At 35.9% G+C, this 17,451-nt stretch overlaps 1 pseudogene; it reads left to right on the forward strand.

The window, feature by feature from the left end:
- The window catches only part of LOC115410886 (short transient receptor potential channel 1-like), an 18,432-nt pseudogene extending 1,328 nt beyond the window's left edge, over positions 1-17,104 (forward strand).
- Positions 17,105-17,451: the final 347 nt, after the last annotated feature.

Genomic DNA, 17,451 nt, shown 5'->3' on the forward strand with positions numbered 1-17,451 from the left:
AAAATCTAGATATTCTGCAGCTTCTCCTGGAACATGGCTGCCAGGTAGTGATCGCAATCGCGCGCTGGGGCGGGGGGGGGGAGAACAAGAGCTCTTTCAGTTGAATTCTGCCATGTGTTCGCTAATGGTATGCATGAAGTGATGTGTTTGTTTCTGTGTAGGCCACAGATGCGTTGCTGGTTGCCATAGACTCGGAGGTGGTGGGAGCCGTCGACATCCTCCTCAATCACAGGCCGAGGCGATCGTCCAAGCCTTCCATTGCTGTTAGTCTTCTCATTTTATGTGTTTATGTTTATGTTTATGCATTTGGCAGACGCTTTTTTCCAAAGCGACTTACAGGGGAAAACCAATCAAATCACTCAATCAATCAAATTTTATTTACAGGGTGGGGAAGCAAAATTTACAATATTTTGAGGCACTAAAACAAAGATAAAATTTTTTTTTGTAGTTTTCATTATTTAAAAGTTACACTGGTCTACAATTTTTAGAAACGATTTGCTTCAGAGATTAAATGTGCTAAATGTTATGTATTTTAATCAGATTAATTGGAAAATAAATGACAAAAGTGCCGGTTTGCTGATGTTTTCAAAGTATATGATTAAGTGTTATTACACATATATATATATATTGGTTTATGTACATTTATATAATAGTTTTATAAATCTTCCACTAAATACAACCTGTAAAGTGAATGTATTCTAATGTGCAGACAGTGTTTTGAAGTACAGGTGGGGAAGCAAAATTTACAATATTTTGAGGCAGGGATTGAAAGACAGTGTATGACCAATTAGTTTATTGAAAGTCATGAGAATTTATTTACCACAAGAAAATGTACATAATAGAAAATGTTTTATTCTATGTGTCCTCCTTCTTTCTCAATAACTGCCTTCACACGCTTCCTAAAACTTGCGCAAGTGTTCCTCAATATTCAGGTGACAACTTCTCCCATTCTTCTTTAATAGTATCTTCCAGACTTTCTCGTAATAGTTTTGCTCATAGTCATTCTCTTCTTTCCATTATAAACAGTCTTATGGACACTCCAACTATTTTTGAAATCTCCTTTGGTGTGACGAGGGCATTCAGCAAATCACACACTCCTTGACGTTTGCTTTCCTGATTACTCATATGGGCAAAAGTTTCTGAAAAGGTATGGATAATAGTGTTAGGTATGATTATGACATCAATATATGTTTGGTTTCAAAACAACTGACGTAGTGCCTGCTGAGAAAAAACAACTAAATGTTCATTGTAAATTTGCTTCCCCACCCTGTTTATAGCGCCAGATCACAAAAAGTTATCTCATGACACTTTACATATAGAGTTGGTCAAAACCAGACTCTAAGCCAATTTACAGAAACCCAACAGAATCCTCCAGGAGCAAACACTTGTGACTGGTGACAGTGGAAGGAAAAACTTCCCTTTAACAGCAGAAACCTGGAGCAGACCCAGACTCCTGGAGGATGGATGTCTGCCTTGACCAGTTGGGGTTAAAGAGAGAGAGTAAAGAAAGAGAAAAGAGAGAGAGCGGATAGAGATAGAGACTGAGGGAGAGGGGGAGAAGGGTGGAGTACAGGGTGGGGAAGCAAAATTTACAATATTTTGAGGCAGGGATTGAAAGACAGTGTATACCAATTAGTTTATTGAAAGTCATGAGAATGTTATTTGCCACAATAGAAATTGACATAATAGAAAATGTTTTTATTCTATGTGTCCTTCCTTCTTTCTCAATAACTGCTTCACACACTTCTGAAACCTTGTGCAATTGTTCACGAAATATTCAGGTGACAACTTCCCCCGTTCTTCTTTAATAGTATCTTTAAGAAAGTCGACATTTGCTGTGTGATGTTCTATTGGTAGCATGTTCTAAAACGCCCCAAATAGCAGAATCCAGAGGGTTTAGATCTGGGCTAGAAGGCGGCCATAAACATGATTCCCAAAAATTACTAATGTGGATTTGTTGCTGTTGTCAACAAGTGTGTTGGTGTTCTTGTGTAAGATTGAACTTCAAATCATATTTACTGCATTTCTAACGGTTGGTTGTCTACCTCAAGTTCAATTGCCATTTTTCTCATGGATTTGGTTCCTTTAGGATGGTGAATTTGAGAGCTTACTAAAAGCTTGGTACGTTTTTTGTTGCTGTCCTCCACCTTCCAGACTTTCTCGTAATAGTTTTGCTCATAGTCAATTCTCTTCTTCCATCTAAACAGTCGTTATTGGACACTCCAACTATTTTTGAAATCTCCTTTGGTGTGACGAGTGCATTCAGCAAATCACACACTCTTTGACGTTTGCTTTCCTGATTACTCATATGGGCAAAAGTTTCTGAAAAGGTATGGATAATAGTGTTAGGTATGATTATGACATCAATATATGTTTGGTTTCAAAACAACTGACGTAGTGCCTGCTGAGAAAAAACAACTAAATGTTCCTTGTAAATTTTGCTTCCCCACCCTGTAGGGGGAGACACATGGAGGCAGTTGAGGATAAGTGAGTGGTGATGATGAGGGCAGGGGAGAGGCAGGACCACCGCAGCAGGTCCAGAGATAATCCTGGGAGAATCTGTGATAATCCTGGGAAAAACCCTATTAGAATATTTAAAATGGAATGTTTGAAAAGTGCTAGGATAGGAGGTGCTCTCGGAAGAGCTGGGTCTTCAGGAGCTTCTTGAAGATAGGCAGGGACGCCTCTGTTCTCGTAGTACTCGGTAGAGCATTCCACCAACGTGGAACGACCCATGAAAAGAGTCTGGATTGTCTTGTACAAGGTCTGGGGACCACCAGACAACGTTCCCCAGAGGAGCGGAGTGGTCATGGGGCCACGTAAACTTTTATCAGTGCACCTAAGTAGGTAGGAGCAGACCCACAGAGAATTTTGTAGGCTAGGATTAAAGATTTGAATTTGATGCGGGCAGCTTTTAACTTTACTTTAACTCTTTAACCCTTTCATGCATAAGTCACTCCAGTGGACAGTTCTTCTCCAGCTGTTCTCTTGTATATTAATGGGTTTAGTTGTTTTAGTTCCATATCAGCCAACACAGTGGACACTTACACATCATTTCATATCCTGACATTCATACCATTACTGTAACTGTGCTGTTCTTGATAAACTTGATCTGCACTAACATGTTTGAGTGTAAATCAGTTGTTATTTGTTAGACAAGAATGTTTTTTTTTTTTTTCCACATTATCTCGATGAAGTGAGGAATTACTAGCATTAGAATATGTTAAAATGTGAGAAGACATCAGATTAAACACGTTTCTTTACTTCAAAAATTAAATGCATGGATATTTTTGAAACTGCACAGAAAAAAAAACCTTGATCACATTGTTTTTTTCATGTCTAAGGAGGAATAAAAACACTGGAGAAAAAAATCTTGACTAAGGTTCTCACGATTAATGCATGAAAGGGTTAACCTGTTAAACCCTGACCATATTTTCAGGGAAAAACGCCTAAAAAGACATACCCAAAGTAAATGAAGAATTACTTCACAATAATAAGGTTCATATGGATGTTCTTGGTGTCTACGGACATTTAGAGACCTCACAGAATCTATTCCCATTGTCTAAAATATTGTATCTATTACTATGCCTGAGTAAACTGTAACAAACTAAAAGAGAAATTAGAATTTTTTATCCTCGCCTGTTTCTTTTTTGGCTGGATTGACGATGACATGTATAAATGAATTGTTCGCGTATATTTCACTCCACAAAGATTAAAAAGCATGTTTGAACATTAAAGTTTGCACTAAAATACACTTTTGATGTACTTTTATTAACATTAGGGTCTAAACTTTGAGCAAAAGTTGAAAAAAACATTAATTGTCCTGATTTATTATATTTTTTATAGTAGATGAATATTAACCCTTTCATGCATGAACCTTAGTCAAGATTTTTTTCTTTAGTGTTTTTATTCCTCCTTAGGCATGAAAAAAACAATGCGATCAAGTTTTTTTTTCCTATGGAGTTACAAAAATATCCATGCATCTATTTTTGAAGTAAAGAAACATGTTTAAAACCCAAGATCAGAAAGTGATATGAAAACAATGAAATAAAAACCTTTTTATGCTGCTAATCTGATGTCTTCTCACATTTAACATATTCTAATGCTAGTAATTACTCACTTCAGTCAAAAAACTTCTTGTCTAACAAATAACAATTGATTTACACTTAAACATGTTAGTGCAGATCAGGTTTATCAAGAACAGCAAAGTTACAGTAATGGTGTGAATGTCAGTGTATGGGATGGTGCGTAAGTGTCCACTGTGTTGGCTCATATGGAACTAAAACAATAAAACCCATGAATATACAAGAGAACAGCTGGAGAAGAACTGTCCACTGGAGTGGCCTATGCATGAAAGGGTTAATACAACTTTTTCGGCCCGCGGGCGGGCTGATAGGGCTTTAAAACCCTGGCGTGTCATCGCTGACACACCCATGTACAGTTTGGATAGTTGTAACTCTTTCAACTGTTTGTGTCGTTGGAAAAAATTCCAACCGTTTCTGAAACCTGAGACCTGGATCATTACGGTAATTTCACTCACAAAGATGGAGAAGACACAGTTTTAGCGGAATTATAACATGCAGTAAATTGTACAAGGTTCCTACGCAAGTATGGAAAGAATGGAAAAGTATGGAATTTGATTTGATAAATTTCCAGGTCGGAAAAGTGTGGAAAATGGAAACAAATGATGGAAAAATATTCACATTTCCAAGACTGTTACCACTGTTCTGTTTTCTAAAACATCAAATTATGAATATCCAAAAAAAAGAAATAGATCGATCTGTTTTTTTAAAGTGCTTGCTAGTGTGAGAGCGCATACAGTAGGCCAGGGGTGTCCAACTCATTTTCTTCCGGGGGCCACATTCAGCCCAATTTAATCTGAAGTGGGCCGAACCAGTAAAATAACAGCATGATAGCCAGTAAATAATGACAACTCTAAACTGATTTAGTGCAAAAAATGACATCCAATTATGCCAATATTTACATTTACAAACTATCCAAACAAAAGGATGTGAATAACCTGAAAAAAAATAAAAATTGGTTAAGAAAATAAGTACAATTTTAACAATATTTTGCCTTGACTTATCATTTATACATATGCATTACAGATCCGATGTACAAAGGCACAAAACCCTTAGTAACAGGCAGAATATTCTTAAAATTGTGCTTAATTTTCTTTAGACATTTCAGGTTGTTCATATTTGTTCAGGATATTCACATTTTATTGTTAAAGGATAGTTTGTTAATGTAAACATTTTCATAATTTAATGTTTTTTGCACTAAAACAAAGAAAAAAAATTGGTGTTGTCATTATTTATGGGTTATTAGGATATCATTTTGAGTTTGATGCCCTAACTTGCACTGTGCAAATTCATCCCGTGGGCCGGATTGGACCCTTTGGCGGGCTGGTTTTGGCCCCCGGCCCGCATGTTTGACACCTATGCATCCCAAAAAACATTTGGGCAGATTGACAAGTTGAATGTCCCGCCTTCTGCTCTTATCGTCCTGCCCATTTTAAGGCCCGCCCAGGTGTCATCAAGTTTCACTGCTGCTTTGACGGACAGGTGATGTCCACACACTGTTCATGAGCGAGATCCTCAACATGCCTTGTATGATCGTTGGCAGAACTCATGTAAATGCTCTGATGACTGGCTCATAAACCCCAAATATAAAGACTGGTTGGATTTTTTTTTTCTTTTACTAAGACATCTGGAAATTAGTGTCTGGAAAAAGTATGGAATTTAGAAATTTCAAATGTGTAGGAAACCTGATTGTAAATGACTGCTAGATTCTGAAAGTTCTATGTGCTCTGGGAGAATGGGCAAAGGACTCATTTACAGCATATTTTCCTAATCTTTTTTATAGTTAAAATAAGAAAAAGAAGTCCAGACGGACTATTTTAGGCTCAGGGTTTAAAGGGTTACATCTTTTAAAGAAAATGAAACTGGAGTTCTCATCAGCAATTTCTTGTCTTTTTCAGAAACTGATGCAGCGTATTCAAAACCCTGAGTATTCGACCACTATGGACGTGGCTCCTGCATCCTGGCAGCCCACAGGAAAATAACTATGAGATCCTGACTATGCTGCTCAAACAGGACATCTCACCTCCCCCGGCCTCATGCTGTAGGCTGCGAGTGCACGCTCTGGCAATGGCCAAAAACAAAAAAGACAGCTGTACGCCACTCCAGGTACAGACCTCTTCAATAAGTTCAGAAATGTCATGATATTTTGGTTTTGGGGTTTTAAGTACATTTGCACCACTGTCCCTCTAAGGCATTTTAGTTCAGGGGTCACATTTAGCACAATATGATCTGAAGTGGGCCAGACCAGAAAAAATATAACATAATATATACACATAAAAAATTAAATCCAAACTTTTTATAGTTTTTGAGCAAAAAAAGTTAAGAAAATGTTTACATCTACAAACTTAAAAAATGTGAACAACATGACAAAGTAAAATGTATTAAGAAAAATAAATGCAATTTTAACAATATTATGCCTCAGTTTATCATTTACACATGTTCACTACAACTTATAGATCACAGTGGTTCTACAAATATACAAAACATTCAGTAACAGACAGAATATAAAAAAAAATTTACACTTATTTTTCTTAAGACATTTCATGTTGTTCATATTAGTTCAGGTTATTCAAATTTTTTGTAAAAAAAAAAAAAAAAAAATACTACTACTTCCTTTTTTTTTTACACTAAAACAAAGAGAAACATTTGGAGTTGTCATTAGTTTTTTTGTAATTTTCTTTTATTATTATTTTTTTCAGTCAGCATTATCTTAGCATTTTACATCGTGTACATACTTCTATGTTTGTAAAGAAAATATAAACAAAAAAACCAAAAACATACTCAAACAGGGAGCGTTGACAGAAATAGTAAAAATATACATCGCACCCAAAATATAGTTAAGTATATTGCACATTCCATTCTTTTCCCCTGTATAAGATGAACACTGAACATGTTGAAGCAGAGGTGTCAAACTCATTTCTTTCGGGGGCCACCATTCAGCCCATTGTAATCTGAAGTGGGCCAGACCAGTACAATAATAGAATGATAGCCAATAAATAATGACCATCCAAATTGTTTTTAGTGCAAAAATAACATTAAAGTTATGCCAATATTACACTTAAAACTATTCAAACAAAAAGGAAAAATGGAATTTGGTTAAGAAATGTAAGTACAATTTTATCAATATTATTCCTCGATTTATATATTTATACATTGCATTACAGACAGATCCCACAAAGGGCGCAAACATTAAGTAACAGAAGAATATTGTTAAAACTGTGCTTAATTTTCTTTAGACGTTTAAGGTTGTTCATATTTGTTCAGGTTATCATATTTATTGTTTAAAGTATAGTTTCTTAATGTAAATATTTCCTAATTTAATGTTTTTGCACTAAGTCAAAGAGAAAAATAGGTGTTGTCATTTATTTATAGGGTTATTGTAGGGATGGTACGATATATCCAGCCCCCAATATTATCGCGCCCGATATGGCATAAAAGGAATATCGGCTAAGTATCTTTGTCCTTTTTTTTTACCTGTCATTAAAACACCGATCAAATAATGCCTTGATTTTGCGGCATTTACTGATGCGGAAATGAAGCATTGTTTGGAGCTGAAAGAAAGTGCAAGTTTTCAAAATTGTACTGTAGAGGTTGCCACACTGTAATAGACTCCTGGGGGAGGTGGAGAAAATAAATAAATATGACATTTTTTCCACACTTAAGTTGAGAGTATGGGTTTCTTGCACAGACAGTGTTTACAGTTGGGAAGCCTTGTTGCATTGAGAATGCATCCAATGGGGCATCACAATAAAATTAGCATGATGTGTTATTCCTGACAGGACAGATGTGATGTCACCTAGAATTAGTTTAATATCCCACATATATCGGCAGCGGTATTGGTAGATTTGGAAGCAGAAATTAAGGTTGGACAATATCGCATATCGGTTTTTGGCAAAAAAGCCAATATCAGACATCCCTAGTTATTATGATATTATTTTTGAGTTTGATGCCCTAACTTGCTCTTTGCAAATTCATCCCGTGGGCCGGATTGGACCCTTTTGGCGGCCGGTTTTGGCCCCCGGGCCGCAGGTTTGACGCCTGTGATTTAAAGTATGTAGCACAACTAAGGGTTTACATGATCTATATGCATATTACTTTTATCAAGTAAATCGCCTCATAATAGTTTATAAAATCAACCCAGTTTTTCCAATAATTGGTGAATTTGTCTGAATCAAGTCTGACAGAGAAAGTCAACTTCCCCATCCTGTAGATGTCATCTATAACCTCTATCCAGTCCCCTGTTTTTGGTGCATCCTTTTTTAGCTACTTCTTAGTGATGGTTTTTTTTTACCTGCCACCGACAATATTCTGAATAGATATTTATTTATCCCGTGAATGTGTTATCTACTGCTTCTCTTTTCCCAAGTATATAGATTCAATGTGAATGGAAATTGGACTTTGAACATTTTCTCCATGCTTTTTTTCAAAGCCTGCCAAAAAGGCGGAGTTGTTATTATTATAGCGGGGGTGTCAAACTCATTTTAGTTCAGTTCAACATTCAGCCCAATTTGATCTCCAGTGGGTCGGACCAGTAAAATAATAACAGTGGAAAAACGTAAATTTATATTATGATCAGGTTTACATCTACAAAGTTTCCTTAAAAATCTGATAACATCAACAACTTGAATTGTCTTAAGAAAAAACAAGTGCATTTTAACAATATTCTGCCTCGGTTATCAGTTCAGCATTTACACATGTGCATTCCAATCGCATAAAACAGTGAGTAATTGGCGGAATATTGGTAAAATTGCATTTACTTTTCTTAAGACATTTTCGTTTGTTCATATTTGTTCAGGTTATTCACATTTATAAAATATTTCATGTAATGTTTACTTTTTACACCAAAAAACACAGAGAAATTTGGGGGTTGTTTTTATTTATAGGTTATAATGATAATATTCTACTGGTTCTGACCCACTTGAAATCTAATTGGACTGTATGTGTCTGTACAGGGAACCTGAATTAAAATGATTTTGACACCATTGATTGTTAATATCTTCAGTATAATTTTCGCATTTCATCAAATTCATCCCATGGGCTGGACTGGACCCGTTGGGCGGGTTTGTAAAAGTATAGTTTGGTAATGTACAACTTTCATGTAATTTTACTTTTTTACAACCAAAAAAACAAAGAAAGAATTTGCGTTGTCATTATTTATAGGTTATTATGATAATATCACTGGTCTACAAGGAAAAATGCTTCCAGAATAAAGGTAATGAAATTTTACCACGAGAGGTCACTGATAAAGAAAAAGCATGTGAAAAATGCGGGTTGGCTGAACTTTCCAAGATACACCTTGGGTCAAAATGTGAAATTCAAGAATTAACGAGAGAATGGGTTTGACTCAAAAGGATATTGTCTCCGAGCTACAAGATCTACTTCAAAACACTGTCGCACATTAGAATACATTCACTTGTACAGGTTCTTTAGTGAAGATTTATAGAAACTATTATATAATGTACATAAACCAATATATAGGGTAATAACACTTAATCATATACCTTGAAAACATCAGCAAACTGGCACTTTTGTCATTATTTTTCCAATTAATCTTATTAAAATATGTAACATTTAGCACATTTAATCTCTGAAGCAAATCATTTCAAAAATTGTAGACCAGTGTAATTTACTGGTTCTGACCCACTTGAATCTAATTGGACTGTATGTGTCTGTATGTGGAACCTGAATTAAAATGATTTTGACACCACTGATTGTTAATATCTTTAGTGTAATTTTTGCATTTCACAAATTCATCCCATGGGCCGGATTGGACTCTTTGGCGGGCCGGATTTGGCCCCCGGGCCGCATGTTTGACACCTGTGATTTATAGGTTATTGTGTAAGTATTTCACTGATCTGACCCATTTGAGATTGAATTGGGCTGAATTTGACTCCTGAATGAAAATCGTTAATATCTTAGAAATTTTCGCATTTTATAAATTCATCCCTTGGGCTGGATTAGACCCTTTGGCGTGCCGGTTTTGGCCCGCGAGCTGTATGTTTGACACCTGTGCTCTAGATTTTGCCTGTGTTATTTAATGGGATGATTGTTTTGGTCTTCGCTCTGGTATGTAAGAGCTTAAAAGCAGCTATGAATCTTTTGGTCTGTCAGCTAAAGTGCTCAGTCTTCTTGTTTTGATGGCACCCACTGTCCCATTTGTCACCTTCTGCACACCTGGTTTTGTCAGACTATGTTAGGTTATTTATGTGAAATCTGCAAAAACACAGATTTCAAGGAAAAGCAGAAAAATCTAAAAGTGTTGAAGTATTGCTTTTGGGTATCTGATCTCTTCTGCTGGGCATTTTGTTCTATCTTCTGGGCGCAGCAGCTTCCTACACAGCCAGATAAATGAGTCAGTCTGCAGTTTTTCTGGGAAACAACTCAAAGGTCAAAACAGGTGCAAAAAACTGAAACTGCTAGACTGAGGCTTAATGTTTCACCGGTCCATCTGTGCTGTTTTCTGCCTCACATTTCTTCCCCTTCTTTTCATCGCCACCGTGTACTTCCTCATCAGGTTCCGCTTGGACATTTACCGCTGTCTGGCCAGCCCCTCTCTGATCATGCTGACTGAGGAAGATCCTATACTCAGGGCTTTTGAGCTGAGCGCCGACCTGAAGGAGCTCAGCCTGGTCGAGGTGGAGTTTAGGTACGCCGCTGATCGGTTTGCGTGTCAGAGCAAGTCTGTCTAACGTGTTTAACCATAAAGACCCAAACATCCACCTACTGACCTAAACTGTTGAATACCTGCTGATCCACTAATCCTATCAATATGTTGAAATGGTTGATGTAAAATGCAGTTTGTCGTCGTTTCACGGTCATCAGATATGACCCATTTGGATGTTCAGAGGCTCCGTAGTTACCATGGCAACACCATCATCTTCCACAACATTGATTCACCAGTAAAACCTATGGAGTTGGATCAATGACAGTGGATGAACACACTGGGTTCATGTTCAGTTAATGGTAGATTTTACTGGAAAAGTTAATTTTTCTTCAGTTTTGATATAATAACAGTATAATAAGTTATTTTTTCTATAGTTTTCTCTGTTTCTGATATAATTACCTCACCCCCAAAGGGGAGGCAAGGGGTACTATTTTTGGTTTGTTTAGTTTCTTTGTTTGTTTGTTAAAACTTTAGCAGAAAAACTATTTGTTGAATTCATACCAAATTGGGTTTATAGATTGCCAGTGACCTAAAACAGATATGATTCAGGGAAAAGTAGGTCAAAGTTAAAATTTTTTATGATTTTTAAAATCTTTTTTTTTCCATTTACTTATAATGGGCAAAATTTCAAATGTCTGTAACAGCAAAACTATTGGTTGAATTCATACCGAATTTGGTTTAGAGATTGCCAGTGACGTAAAGTAGATGTGATTACATTATGGAAAAAGTAGGTCAAAGTTAAAATTTTTTATGAATTTTTACCTCCGCCAAGGAGGTTATGTTTTTGCCAGGGTTTGTTTGTCTGTCTGTCTGTTTGTCTGTCCGTTAGTGTGCAACATATTTTTGCGCTTGGCGGAGGTCTGCGCTCTCCGAGTGCTTTTCTAGTTATTATTATTATTACCTCTGCCAAGGAGGTTATGTTTTTGCCAGGGTTTGTTTGTTTGTTTGTCTGTTTGTCTGTCTGTCTGTTTGTCTGTCTGTTAGTGTGCAACATAACTCAAAAAGTTATGGACAGATTTTGATGAAATTTTCAGGGTTTGTTGGAAATGGGATAAGGAAGAAATGAAAATTTTGGTGGTGATCGGGGGGGGGGGGCCCACGGGGGGGGCCACTGATCAGCCTTGGCGGAGGTCTGCGCTCTCCGAGTGCTTCTAGTTAAAATCTTTTTTTTTCTCCATTTACTTATAATGGGCAAAATTTCAAATGTCTGTAACAGAAAAATTATTGGTTGAATTCATACCAAATTTGGTTTATAGATTTCCAGTGACATAAAATAGATGTGATTACATTTTGGAAAAAGTAGGTCAAAGTTAAAATTTTTTATGAATTTTTAAAATCTTTTTTTCCCATTTACTTATAATGGGCAAAATTTCAAATGTCTGTAACAGCAAAACTATTGGTTGAATTCATACCAAATTTGGTTTATAGATTGCCAGTGATGTAAAATAGATGTGACTACATTATGGGAAAAGTAGGTCAAAGTTAAATTTTTTTATGAATTTTTAAAATCTTTTTTTTTTTTCCATTTACTTCTAATGGGCAAAATTTCAAATGTCTGTAACAGGAAAACTATTTGGTGACTTCATACCAAATTTGGTTTATAGGTTGCCAGCGAGGCAGAATAGATGTCCTTACATTTTGAGAAAAGTAGGTCAAAGTTAAAATTTTTAGGAATTTTTAAAATCTTTTTCTTTCTCCCATTTACTTGCAATGAGCAAAATCTCATATATATATAAAATCATCAATTTTGTTCCAAGCTATTTCCAACTTGGCACATATATACAGGCAATTGAAATGCTGAAATGAAGTTCAAAATTTTTATGAATTAAAAAAAAAAAAATTCCCCCTTTTTAGTTTTAATAGCCAAAATTTGTCTATGCTGACATCAGCGCACGCTTAAGACATGATGACATCAGATGTATCGATGCCAAAATAAGCTACAATATGTGCAAGGGGCGGGGTTGTTGTGTCTGGCACCGCTTGTTAACCTTTGAATTACTCTTTTTACTTTTGCTTTTATGAACATATAAATGATCAATGAATTAAATATAGAAAAATATCTGATTTTCACTTAAAAATGCTAAATACAGAGGATAATATTATAAGAAATGGTGATAAAACCCTTAAAAAAGGTTAAATATAGAAAAAATAAAAGTTAAAATAAGTAGTCCTGGGTCTTTATGGGTTAACTGTAAGCACACACAGATATGATCCCATTCACCAAATACTCATACGTAGATGCAGACACAGATAATGCAGACCCTCTTCCCTCATTGTCGAGGGCTGATAATAATCCAAATCTCTCTTGTATCTGTAGGAATGACTATGAGGAGCTGGCAAAGCAGTGCAAGATGTTTGCCAAGGACCTGCTGGCTCAGGCTCGAAACTCTCGAGAGCTCGAAGTCATTCTCAATCACACGTCCAGCGAGGATCACGTTGACAAGAGAGGCTTACTGGAGGAGCGCATGAATCTCAGCCGACTTAAACTTGCCATCAAGTACAACCAAAAAGAGGTTAGATTGGCAGGATGCAACTGTTCCACTGTTTTCTGCCAGCACCAGTAACAAGGCCTTCTGCAGAGGAGAGGATTTATGGAGAATTTCATTAGAGTGATAACCACAGTTTGGTAGTAAGAAAATCAGTTATTAGTCATATTATTATTCACTGCTATACATGTTTGACTGAACGTCTGCTCCTGCGCACCATATACTGTCTGTAGGAAATACGAGCTTGGCAGGATAACGTAGTTCCTCCAGGCAATGGTAGTCAAACATGAACTAAACTTAAAAGATTAAAGCTTTTGGACAATTGACAGCTGGGATGGCTGATCATAAGAGGTTTGACTCGTATATCACATTTATGCTAGTGCTGCAATGAGGTTCATTTTAACCCATACAGACCCAGTGCGACTTTTACGGCAGTTCCCAAATGAATTTTTCTCTCTGTTTAACCTTCCCTAAATGATTTATCACCATTTCTTATAACATTATCTTCTGCATTTTGCATTTTTTCAGAGAAAATCATCTGTTTTCTAATATTCAGTTCACTGATTATGTAATTGTTTCCTCTATATTTAACTTTTCTTAAGTGATTTATCACAGTTTATTGTAATATTATCCTCTTTGGTTTGATTTTTTTCTGTGTAAATCAGGTATTTTCCTATATTTAATTTACTGATCATGTAGATCAGGGTCTCAAACTCATTTTCTTTCAGGGGCCACATTCAGCCTGATTTGATCTCCAGTGGGCTGGACCAGTAAAATAATAACGTAATAACCTATAAATAATGACAACTCCAAATTTTTGTGTTTTAGTGGAAAAAAAACAACATTAAATTATCAAAATACTTACTTTTATAAGCTTTCCAAACAAAAAAAGATGTGAATAATCCGAAAAAACTGACTTTTTTTTAGAAAAATAAGTGCAGTTTTAACAATATTATGCTTCAACTTATCATTTCTACATGTGCATTATGGATCAGATCTACAAAGACACTAAACACTTCGTAACAGGCAGAAAATAGTTAAAATTGTGCAGATTTTTCTTTAGACATTTCAGGTTGTTCATGTTTGTTCAGGTTATTCATGTTTTATTGTTAAAGGATAGTTTGTAAATGTAAATATTTTCAAACTTTAATGTTATGTTTTGCACTAAAACAAAGACAAAAATTTAAATTATTAAGTCTTTATTATTTTTGGCTTAATTTAAGATTTTTTTACTTCATTGAAGATGTTTTTTTTGGGGGGGCTTAATTAAAGATTTTTTTTTACTTCATTGAAGTTTTTTTTTGGCTTGATTCAAGATTTTTTTTAACTTAATTGAAGTTTTTTTTTTTTTTTTGGCTTAATTCAAGATTTTTTGCTAAATTTGAGATTTTTTTTACTTAAATGAAGATTTTTTTACTTAATTGAAGATCTTTTTTTGGCTTAATTCAAGAGTTTTTCCGTCTTTCAAGCTAATTTTTTTTTGCTTAATTCAATTCAAGACTGTGGAATTTTTGACAAAAGACAAAAATTTGAAGTTCTCTATTATAGGCATAGTGTAATATTATTTTTTCCACATCAGATCAAGAAGAAATATGGAGTCATTATATTCTGTAGGTTCTTCTGCTGTTGTTATTTTACTGTAGATCATATTGGTCTGTATGTAGAACCTCCTTGTAAATCCAAGCTGGACTGACTGTACATATCCTGAGCAGGAAAAAAATTCTCACTTTGTGCAGTAATCTACATCTGGCTTTTCTGCCTCCGTCCATAATAATATACATATAGATTACATTTCGTCTAAAATTAACGTTTATTTGCAACATAGCACAGCAAACTATTACATGATCAAAAACAAATTAATTTTAGCCAAAAAAAAGTCTCCGTTTTGAACGTCTGGGGTCACCAAAAATTTGTGATGTTAACCCTTTCATGCATGAATGATGAGAACCTTAATCACAATTTTTTTCCTGAGTTTTTTTTCTTTAGGCATAAAAATAATAATTCTATTGATTTTTGTTAGCCTATTTTTATGGAGTTACAAAAATGTCCACTCAGGTAGACACCATGCATTTAGTTTTAGAACCAAAGAAACATGTATTTACTGATATACTGTGTGAAAACTATGAAATAAAAACATTTTTAATGCAGCTAATCTGATGTTTTCTCACAGTTTAACATACCTGCATGGAGATAATATGCAAAAAACACCCTGTTAATTACAGTCTAATAACAATTAGCAGTTTTTTTACCCTCAAACATCTTACTGCAGATCAGGTTTATCTAGACCAGCAAAGTTACAGTAATGGTATGAATGTCAGTGTATGGGATGATGCATAAACATCCACTGTGGCTGTTATTGAGCAGTTATTGAGAAAGCAGCAGGGAGCAGAGAGCAGGCAGTTATTGAGAAAGAAGGAGGACATACAGGGTGGGGAAGCAAAATGTACAATATTTTGAGGCAGGGATTGAAAGACAGTGTATGACCAATTAGTTTATTGAAAGTCATGAGAATTTATTTGCCACAAGAAAACTGACATCATAGAAAATGTTTTTATTCTGTGTGTCCTCCTTCTTTCTCAATAACTGCCTTCACACGCTTCCTGAAACTTGCGCAAGTGTTCCTCAAATATTCGGGTGACAACTTCTCCCATTCTTCTTTAATAGTATCTTCCAGACTTTCTCGTAATAGTTTTGCTCATAGTCATTCTCTTCTTTCCATTATAAACAGTCTTTATGGACACTCCAACTATTTTTGAAATCTCCTTTGGTGTGACGAGTGCATTCAGCAAATCACACACTCTTTGACGATTGCTTTCCTGATTACTCATATGGGCAAAAGTTTCTGAAAAGGTATGGATAATAGTGTATGATTATGACATCAATATATGTTTGGTTTCAAAACAACTGACGTAGTGCCTGCTGAGAAAAAACAACTAAATGTTCATTGTAAATTTTGCTTCCCCACCCTGTGGAATAAAAACATTTTCTATTATGTAAATTTTCTTGTGGCAAATAAATTCTCATGACTTTCAATAAACTAATTAGTCATACACTGTCTTTCAATCCCTGCCTCAAATATTGTAAATTTTGCTTCCCTACCCTGTAAAACAACAAAATCCATGAATATACAAGAGAACACTTTTGAACAGCTGTCCACTGTTGTGACCAGTGTGCATGAAAGGGTTAAAATGGGGTCACAAACCAAAACAGGTTGGGAACCACTGGTTTATCCTGTATTTCAGTCACAGTTCTCATGCTTAGAACAGACTTTGACATGGCCATTTGGTGTTTCCTGCCACTCCTGTTTCTAAAAAGCTTTGTTTAATGGACTGAGAGCATCCATATTCATCTTAATTATAGTCCTGAGGTTTCAGTGAGGTTCAGGTTTTGACGTTTAGCGTAGAAATATGCTTCATTCTTCTTTTGCACATGCTCACATTCATATTTTCCTCTGTCCTGATGTCCCCTTCGACAGTTTGTGGCTCAGTCCAACTGTCAGCAGTTTCTCAACACAGTCTGGTTTGGAGAGACAGCCAGCTACCGCCGTAAACACACTTGTCTAAAGATCAGCACAGTGTTGAGTGTGGCGATGCTTTGGCCGCTGCTTTCCGTCTGCTACCTTCTGGTGCCGCGATCCCGTGTGGGCCAGATCATCCACACGCCCTTCGTCAAATTCATCATCCACAGCGCCTCCTACTTCACCTTCCTGCTGCTGCTGAACCTCTACTCGCTGGTCTACAACGAGGGAAAGAAAAACACCATGGGTCCTGCTCTGGAGATGATTGATTACCTGCTCATACTCTGGATCATAGGTCAGCTTTTAACCCGGCTTTTATGCAATTAATGACATTTGATTGTGTGTTTGATATGTGTGTCTCATACTGTCTGTAGTTCTCAAGTGTCAGTTCTTGTAATTTAATAAATATTCATCTGTTAATGGATTACTGAACTAAAATTGGAGTCAGGATTAATTATACAGAACAGAATTTAATAAATTAGCATTACTTAGTAGGCTGAAAATGAGAGATTCCTGTTTGGGTCTGGTTTAAGTCCAGTATCCTGTATCCTTAATCCTACAGACAGAACATGATGGGCAGCTGTTTCTATACTAAACGACACAAAAACCTTGGCTTGACTGGTTTAAAACTGGGAGTTATACTTATAATCAGGGGTGTCAAACTCATTTTAGTTCATGGGCCACATTCAGCTGAATTTGATC

The sequence above is a fragment of the Sphaeramia orbicularis genome, chromosome 20 (genome assembly GCF_902148855.1).
Source record: "Sphaeramia orbicularis chromosome 20, fSphaOr1.1, whole genome shotgun sequence".
Lineage (NCBI taxonomy): Eukaryota > Metazoa > Chordata > Actinopteri > Kurtiformes > Apogonidae > Sphaeramia > Sphaeramia orbicularis.